Source organism: Abramis brama, assembly GCF_963993115.1.
Source record: "Abramis brama genome assembly, chromosome: 1".
Classification (NCBI taxonomy): Eukaryota; Metazoa; Chordata; class Actinopteri; order Cypriniformes; family Leuciscidae; genus Abramis; species Abramis brama.
Genome location: NC_139963.1, coordinates 5,480,451 through 5,491,081, shown reverse-complemented (window position 1 = coordinate 5,491,081; position 10,631 = coordinate 5,480,451). Strand labels below are relative to the sequence as shown.

At 37.4% G+C, this 10,631-nt stretch overlaps 1 protein-coding gene across 1 annotated transcript in view; it reads left to right on the top strand.

The window, feature by feature from the left end:
• The window catches only part of smim10l3 (small integral membrane protein 10 like 3), a 5,574-nt gene extending 5,005 nt beyond the window's left edge, over positions 1 to 569 (top strand). Inside the window, exon 2 of the mRNA XM_084089817.1 lies at positions 1 to 569. This exon is cut by the window's left edge and continues 150 nt beyond it. The gene's annotated coding sequence lies outside the window, so the exon portion shown is untranslated.
• Positions 570 to 10,631: the final 10,062 nt, after the last annotated feature.

Below are 10,631 nucleotides of genomic sequence, written 5' to 3'. Positions count from 1 at the left end.
GGAGACACACACACACCAACACACACACAGCTCATTATCACCTGTGACTGGGAGACACACACACACCAACACACACACAGCTCATCATCACCTGTGACTGGGAGACACACACACACACACACACACACACACAAGCTGAGCCAGTTATCATACGGACGTCGGCTTCATCGCAGGAGATCGACAGGAGTGTATGATGAGGCGTTTCTCACGGTGTCGTGTTACTCTCTACAGGTATTGATACCTCATCTCAGCCGGGATTACCCATGATGCTCAGAATGACGCCGCTGAGCTCCGGAGAGGAGAGCGCATGATTATGATGTACAATGTGTGTTTTTTTTCGCACATAAATTTTGATCAATAAATTGTTTTTGTTTGGTCTGTTGGCATGGCAACACACAGCGGGACGGACCGCGCCGTACTCCTCCGTTACACACAACTACAGGGATTTGTACATATGGATGGATTTATGTGTTTGTGTTTTTGTTTTGTTATTAAATCTGTGCATTGTTTTGGGAGGATTGTGAATGTACTATGATTTAAAACTGACAATAAATTATGAAGAGATACTCCGTCTTGCCCTGTGACTGGTGTTTACTTTACAGTAAAGTTTAAGAGGTCACATGATGCGGTTATAAACGTTCATTATTGTGTGTTTATTGGGTGTAATAACTTCACATGAACACACACTCGTCTTCACTGGAACAACTTTATGTCCTGAAGTGACGACACAGAGTTTAAACCTGTAGATTATGAGTGTGAATGAAGTGTAGAGCCGGAGTTACACTCTCCCAGATTCAGGAAGATGACCTGAAATAACCAGGAGATGTTCAAGTTCCTGTACACACACACACTCTCTCTCACATACACACTCTCACACAAACTCATTCACTCACACACTCTCTCACACAAACTCATTAACTCACACTCACTCACATACACTCACTTACATACACACTTACACTCTCACACACACCTACACACACACTCACTCACACACACACTCGCATACACACTTACAGACACACTCATCACACACACACTCACATACAAACCCACACTCTCTCACACAAACTCATTCACTTACACACTCACACAAACTCACACTCACAAACTCATTCACTCACTCACACTCACTCACACTCATATACACACTCACACACTTACACTCACTCACATACACTTTCACACAGACACACTCATCACACACACACACACTCACATACAAACACACACTCTCACACACAAACTCATTCACTTACACACTTACTCACACAAAACACAAACTCACACAAACTCATTCACTCACACTCTCACACAGACACACTCTCAGACACACTCACACAAACTCTCAGACACACTCACACTCTCTCACACACACACACACACACACACATATTCTAACACAAACTCACACTCTCACACAAACTCATTCACTCACACTCACATACACACACTCACTCACTTACATACACACTTACACTTACTCACATACACTCTCACACAGACACACACACACACTCTCACACAAACTCATTCACTCACTCTCACACACACACACACACACACTCACTCACACACACACACACACACACACACTCTCTCCCTCTCTCTCTCTCTCTCTCTCAAACACTCACTTACATACACACACACTTACACTCACTCACACACACACACTCTCACACAAACACACACACTCTCACACTCACGACATGCACACACACTTACACTCATTCACTCAGTCACACACACAGACACACTTTATGTGTTGAAAGTTTGCATCCAGAAAGCTGTCTCAGAGGTGCTGTAATCGTACGGGACAGAAACTGTAGTGTAGTTGTTCACACACACGAGGGCAGTGTCTCACACACACACTCACTCACTCTCACACACACACGAGGGCAGTGTCTCACACACACACGAGGGCAGTGTCTCACTCCTCCAGTTTCACCAGTTCAGGGTTTACTGCGAGAAAGAGACAGAAACTGTAGTGTAGTTGTTCACACACACGAGGGCAGTGTCTCACTCACTCACACACACACACACACACACTCACTCACTCTCACACACACACACGAGGGCAGTGTCTCACTCCTGTGTTTACACCAGTTCAGGGTTCACTGCGAGAAAGAGATCACGTGTTTCTGATGAGAGAAACAGAAGTACAAACACCTCGAGGAGAATATTAATGAGCATCTACACAAAACAAATTACTCAATCAAATAAAAATAAATACAATTATAACATTTTATAATAAGTGCAGGATTTAAAGTATATATTCATTCATTCATAATTAAATACTAAAGAGTGGAGGAAAGTCGATTAAACCTTATCAATAGTATCATCAAAACTTCTCTCATTTTGTTTCAGGATTCTGACATTTTTTATTGTTATTTTAACACACACACACACACACTCACTCTCTCACACACACACACACACACACTCTCACACACACTCATACACAAACTCACACTCACACACACACACACACACACACACACACACAAACACACACTCACACACACACACACACACACACACACACACTCATACACAAACTCACACTCACACACACACACACTCATACACAAACTCACACACACACACACTCACACACACACACACACACACACACACACACACACACATACACAAACTCACACTCACACACACACACACACACACGCACTGTGTGTTGATCCTGTCCACGACCTCTAAGTTCAGCAGTGTTCGTTTGATAGCAGGCTATAGTGTAAAATACTGTTGCCAAGGCAACTGCCTAATTCTGTGCATGTCAACCCCCTCCACACACACACACACACACACACACACTTGGAAAAAAGAGGATTTGAGCATTTGCTCAATGAAATGTTTTAATGGGGTTAACTATACTGGACGGTTTAACTCAGAGAGGACGAATCAGCAAACGCTTCATAATTTTGCATATATTGCAAATGAAATAAACAGATTGTTTGGGTGTTTTTAACCGGGTCACATTTACTCATATCCATATGCAATTGCTGTGTATGGAAGTGTAATGATTGACCTTTATGTTAAAATATGAGACAGCCTACAGGAAATTAATAAATGGGGCGAGTGATGTTCTGTAATGCGTCTGTTCGAAGCTTTGATGTTTTACGCACATTAATTATACCAGAGGCAAATATGACTTGGTTTTAATATGAATTTTGAATTTTGATGGTTAATTATATATGATAGTCCATTGCTAGGATTAGCAGTTTTGGGGAATTCTTCCATCTGAAATGCATTATTGGTCCTGAAACAACATTTCTGTAAAACAAACACAGTTTTCTCAGTATTCACCCTGAACTAATTCTAGAATAAAAGGGAAATTCTCACAAAAGAAAGATTTTGCATTTTTTCTTTTCTTCATAGCAGTGGCAGTTCTGGGTCATTTGGTGTCTAATTATTACGTTTTTGTCCAGCATACAAGACAACCAAGGTTTAAATCCTAACCTATTTAAAAAAAAAACTAATTAAAAAAAAAACTGCAGCCAGTGATCAGTGATGCAGTTTTGATTTTTGGATTTAACAGTAAAAGGACATTTTTGAGAAGTCTCTACGTGACACATCACATATCTTTCAAGTACACATGCACACACATACTGACACACAATCATGTTACCCAGTGTTTATTCCTGTTATTAAATTGTATTTTTCTTCCAAAAAATAAAAGTTAAACCACTGTTTTTATCAGTTTCGTTTGGTCCATCATTTTTGCTAAATCACAGTAATGTATAGACATTCACAGTAAATACAGTAATTCGTCAGCAGCTTACTGCTAAATTACAGTAATATATAGACATTCACAGTTAAATACAGTAATTCTACAGCAGCTTACTGCTAAATTACAGCTAAATTACAGTAATACGATAGACACTAACTGTAATTTCACAGTAAATACAGTAATTCGTCAGCAGTTTACTGCTAAATCACAGTAATAGATAGACATTTACAGTTAAATACAGTAATTCTACAGCAGCTTACTGCTAAATTACAGTAATATATAGACATTCACAGTTAAATACAGTAATTCGTCAGCAGCTTACTGCTAAATTACAGTAATATATAGACATTCACAGTTAAATACAGGAATTCTACAGCAGCTTACTGCTAAATTACAGCTAAATTACAGTAATATGATAGACACTAACTGTAATTTCACAGTTAAATACAGGAATTCTACAGCAGCTTACTGCTAAATTACAGCTAAATTACAGTAATACGATAGACAGTAACTGTAATTTCACAGTAAATACAGTAATTCGTCAGCAGCTTACTGCTAAATTACAGTAATATATAGACATTCACAGTTAAATACAGGAATTCTACAGCAGCTTACTGCTAAATTACAGCTAAATTACAGTAATATGATAGACACTAACTGTAATTTCACAGTTAAATACAGGAATTCTACAGCAGCTTACTGCTAAATTACAGCTAAATTACAGTAATACGATAGACAGTAACTGTAATTTCACAGTAAATACAGTAATTCGTCAGCAGCTTACTGCTAAATTACAGTAATATATAGACATTCACAGTTAAATACAGTAATTCGACAGCAGCTTACTGCTAAATTACAGCTAAATTACAGTAATACGATAGACACTAACTGTAATTTCACAGTAAATACAGTAATTCGTCAGCAGCTTACTGCTAAATCACAGTAATAGATAGACATTCACAGTTAAATACAGTAATTCTACAGCAGCTTACTGCTAAATTACAGTAATATATAGACATTCACAGTTAAATACAGTAATTCGACAGCAGCTTACTGCTAAATTACAGCTAAATTACAGTAATACGATAGACACTAACTGTAATTTCACAGTAAATACAGTAATTTGTCAGCAGCTTACTGCTAAATCAGTAATAGATAGACATTCACAGTTAAATACAGTAATTCTACAACAGCTTACTGCTAAATCACAGTAATACGATAGACACTAACTGTAATTTCAGTAAATACAGTAATTCGACAGCAGCTTACTGCTAAATCACAGTAATATATAGACATTCACAGTTAAATACAGTAATTCGACAGCAGCTTACTGCTAAATTACAGTAATATATAGACATTCACAGTTAAATACAGTAATTAGACAGCAGCTTACTGCTAAATTACAGTAATATATAGACATTCACAGTTAAATACAGTAATTCGACAGCAGCTTACTGCTAAATTATAGCTAAATTACAATAATACGATAGACACTAACTGTAATTTCAGTAAATACAGTAATTCGACAGCAGCTTACTGCTAAATTACAGTAATACGATGGCATAAATACAGTGAAGTCACAGTATACAGTTAGTTAAGTTAGTTAAGTTACTTTATACAATGGGGCGATTTGTTGTGCAGCAGATAGTATAATACAAATCACACACAGTGATCGTTCATTTCTGTTGTAAAAAAGTTATTAATTTAGTATATACATACAGTATATAGCCGCTCTGGAGAAAACCAGCTCAGTTCAGTTCTCATATAATGGTGTCAATGCAGGCAGATCTATAATAGTGTTGAATATTAAATTATTAAATTAAATGTCCCCAACTAAGCAAGCCAAAAGCCAATGGCGACAAAGTCGGAAAAAGGCGAAAGAACCATAAAAGTAAGGAATGTGAGAGTATGACCATGAGCTTTCTCTGACCCCCTGATGCCCCTTTCCCAAACCCCAGGAACTGTAGATCCACAGGATACAGGCTCTTCCTCCTCGGAGAATCAGTCTGGGGTCTATGAATATATGTGTGTGCTCTGCTTGCTTTGAAAGATTTTGTTTGAACTGTTAACAATTAATGCCGTCTCTGTTACCATTCAAAAGTTAAGACATTGCATAATATGTCTATTTCAAATAAATGTTGGTCTTTTGAACTTTTTGTTCATCAAAGAATAATAAAAAATAAATAATAATAATCCTGTCAAACTGAGGCTACAATTCACACACACTCACCAAAACTGGACACTAGAAGATTGGAAAAGCATTGCCTAGTCTGATGAGTCTGGTTTTCTGCGGCAATATTCAGATATTCAGATGATAGAGTCAGAATTTGGCGTAAACATCATGAAAGCATGGATCATCCTGCCTTGTATCAGCGGTTCAGGTGCTGTAATGGTGTGTTATATATTTCCTCAGCACACTTTAAGCCTCTTATGACCAATCGAGCATCGTTTAAACACCACAGTCTACCTGAGTATTGTTGCTGACCATGTCCATCCCTTTATGACCACAGTGTCCTCATCTTCTGATGGATACTCCCAGCAGGACAACAGGTTTACCCAGTCTCCAGATCTCAGTCCAGTAGAGCCGCTTTGGGATGTGGAAGAACGGGAGATTCACTTCATGGATGAGCAGCTGATAAATCTGCTATCATGACTACACTATTGAATTAAAGCGGTTCTGAAGGCAAAAGAGGTCCAGCTCGGGACTAGCAAGTTGTACATAATAAAGTGGCCGGTGAGTGTATTTTCAAATTGAAAAGTTATATTAAGTTATATGAATATTTCACATTTCTACTGTATTTTTAATCAAATAAATGCAGCCTTGCACAGTAAATTCCCCAGTGTTGAATATGGGAACCACCAACCAGTTAATGAGATAATTAAGAGATTAATTAAGTGATTGAGCATTAGTGATGAACACCTGCTGTTAACAAGCAGAATCACTGAAGAAAAAAGAAACACAAGAACTACAACTGACTTCCAGCCACAGCCTTAGATGAAATCAAGTGAAAATACATTAAACTTTAATACATAAGACTTTATTTCTGTCAGTTGTCTACAGTTCTTTGTGAGAAATAACATTGTTTAGGTGTCAATGTTTTATTGAAAATGTTTGGTCGCCATTATGATGATCAGTGTTTCCTTTAGTTGGGCAGTTTTACTCTTTGATATTTATGTCAGTTTGTGTTTTTTGTGTGGTGAGCATGTGAAACTTCTTTCAAAAAGATTAATAAAATCTTACCAACCCCAAATAGAGTATTGTATCAGTTATGAAGAAGTGTTTATCAGGGTGTTCATCGGTGCTTTATAGGTCAAGTACCTTTAGAGCTCTTTATACAATACAGACTGTTTCAAAGCAGCTTTACAGAGATAACAGGAAAATAATGCAACAAAGTTTGTTTCTAGAAGAAAATAGCGTCACAGTCCAGCTTAAGTAAGTTCAGTGATGATTCATTTCTGTTGTAAAAAAGTTATTCATTTAGTTCATTTATATATATATCCGCTCTGGAGAAAACCAGCTCAGTTCAGTTCTCATATAATGGTGTCAATGCAGAAGATCAATAATATTGATGAATATTAAATGATAACAGACTGATATGAATCTCATGTTTATCTCTAAATATGGCTTCATATTATGTTTTTTTTACTTGTTTTATCATTAGCCGGGCAAAACTCCTCAGTCTGAGGGGTCACTGGCGTCTGTGAGGATCATCATGGATGAGGAACGAGATGTTTGGGTGAAGCAGATGAAACGTGTTTGTCTGACTGCTCAATCAGGCCACGTGAAGTCGGTCAGCGTGACGTTATCTCCCCTGAGACGCATTTCTTTACATTCTGCCAGACGCATGCCTGAGGGTTAGCCTCTGGAGCAGAGCATGCTGGGAAATATTCTGCACGTCACATGCTTAATGCATGCTCACATGCCATCACTAACCCTAAGGCTGGTGGAACAAAACGTGTCTTTAAACATGTGTACCGGTCAAAAGTTTAATGTTTTTAAAAGAAGTCTCTTCTGCTCACCAAGGCTGCATTTATTTGATTAAAAATACTGTAAAACAGTAATATTGTGAAATATTAATACAAATTAAAAATAACTGTTTTCTATTTTAATATATGTTAAAGTATAATTTATTCCTGTGATCAAAGCTGAATTTTCAGCATCATTACTCCAGTCTTCAGTGTCACATGATCCTTCAGAAATCACTCTAATATGATGATTTGATGATCAAGAAACATTTATTATTATTATCAATGTTGAAAACATTTGTGTACAATTTTTATTTCATGATTACTTGATGAATAGAAAGTTTAAAAGAACAGCATTTATCTGAAATCTAAAGCTTTTGTAACATTAAACACTACCGTTCAAAAGTTTGGGGTCAGTAAGAATTTCTATTTTATTTTTTGGGGGAAATAAATCAAATAAATCAATGCTTTTATTCATCAAGGATGCATTAAATTGATCAAAAGTGACAGTAAAGACATTTATAAGGTTAAAAAAAAGATTCTATTTAAATTAAATGCTGTTCTTTTGAACTTTCTATTCATCAAAGAATCCTGAAATAAACTGTTTTTAACATTTATAATAATAATAAATGTTTATTGATCATCAAATCATCATATTAGAGTGATTTCTGAAGGATCATGTGACACTGAAGACTGGAGTAATGATGCTGGAAATTCAGCTTTGATCACAGGAATAAATTATACTTTAAAGTATAATAAAATAGAAAACCATTATTTTAAATTGTAATAATATTTAACAATATTATTTATTTATTTATTTATTATTAATTAAATGCAGCCTTGGTGAGCAGAAGAGACTTGTTTTAAAAGCATTAAGAATCTCCCAGATCAAACGTGTGTGTGTGTCCATCTCATCTTCCACTTTTCAAAACATTAAAAATCTCACTGATCCAAAACTTTTGACTAGTAGTGTACAGTAGTTAAGAGCTCATGCATTGAGGATCTAATGCAGTTAATATGCTGAGATCCGTCACGCGTCACTCAAACCCTCACACACACACACACACACACACACACACGGGAGAAACACACGGATGTTCGGGATCTGCGCTTCTGACCATATTTGTGCAGCAAAAGATTATGCATATGACCTATTTTCAGTCTGCAGCTTTGATATATTCAGAACAGAGCTTGTGCTCGTCTCTCTGTATAGTGTGTGTGTGTGTGTGTGTGTGTGTGTGTGTGTGTGTGTGTGTGTGTGTGTGTGTGTCCCAGCCCAGGAAAACTGGGAAAACAGAGTGTTTCCTGGACTGTGTTACACATCTGCTCCCAGAACAGGAAATACTCCCCCAAAACCTGAGGCTCCCTCAAGTCCTCACCCACACACACACACACACACACACACACATGCACGTGCACACACACACTCACACACACACACACGCTTGTGCACACACACACTCACACACACATACACATACACACACACACACACACACACACGCATGCACATGCACGCGCACACACACACACACACACATGCACACATACATTTGCACGCACACACACACACACACACACACACCTGCATAAACACACACACGCACACACACACACACACACACGCACGCGCACACACACACATGCATAAACACACACACACACGCATGTACACACATTCACACACACAGAGAGAGACACACTCACACACATTCATTCATTCATTATAACTCCCACTCTGTCCACCAACACACATTTCTTCACACTCTTGAGACTGAAAACGCTCAGTTTTTTGGAAATGCAATGATTTCATTAAAAACTAAACATCTGGAAGGACTTTGAAGTCAGTCTAGACTTCATATTGAATACAGTGTGTGTTTGTGAGAGTTGTTTCAGGAAAATAAACATTGATACACTATGGTTGAAGATTCAAATGTGATGTGTGTGTTCATCTACATCATGTGTGTATCAGCAGTGTGAGTTGAGAAGAAAACTCCTCGAGACGGAGGAATAAACAGCTAACTTCATTCTTGAGGAGTTGTGTAATGTGTGTATAAAGAGAGCAGCTCGTTTGGTCTGAGAGGCCGGCGTGCCGTAATTGAGTCCATGTGTGTGAGAAACACGCAGGCGGAGTGTGTGTGAACGTCCATCGCCCCTTCACACACTCTCATGAGATATTAGTCCATGTCCTTCTCCTCTTGATGAAGCTTTAATCACATTCACACACACTTGCTTTAAGTCAGTTCGGGTCTGTACACTGTACACAGCTCTTTTATACACTCTAAAAAAAATGCTGGGTTGTTTTAACCCAATTTTGGGTCAAATATGGACAAACCCAACCACTGGGTTCAATTTTTAAATTCCATTTTTAACCCAACGTTTGGGTTTCTCCGTTTATTTGACCCAAAATTGGGTTAAAACAACCCAGCATTTGTTTTAGAGTGTATAAAAGAGCTGCGCTGAAATACAACATTCTCTTTTATTGATGAAACTTTTATTTATTTATTTATTGTGGCTTTTAGTCAAAGTCCTTTTAAAGATAGGCAATTTTTTTTTATAAACACTTTTTGTTATTCTGGTTGAAACTCTCTTCACATCCTGATGAAAGCAATCAATAACAGAAGTGCTCTAGATATTAAAACATGTACATAAATTTTCTGTGGAAGACTTAGGACCAAAACATTTTCGTCCAATCATTCGGTCCGAATTTCTACGACATTTCTATGGCATCGCTGTCGAAGAGTATTTATCTGGTGAAGTGGATTTACTTATTGTAGTGTTAACGAAAATGATCATGCATTGTAATGTTTGAAGTGGATGTCATAACAATTTTCAATATAGAACAGGAAGATTTTAAAACAGTTCATTCTTACCTTAATATTGTTGGAATACAAACCGGAAGACACAGCGCTGAAAA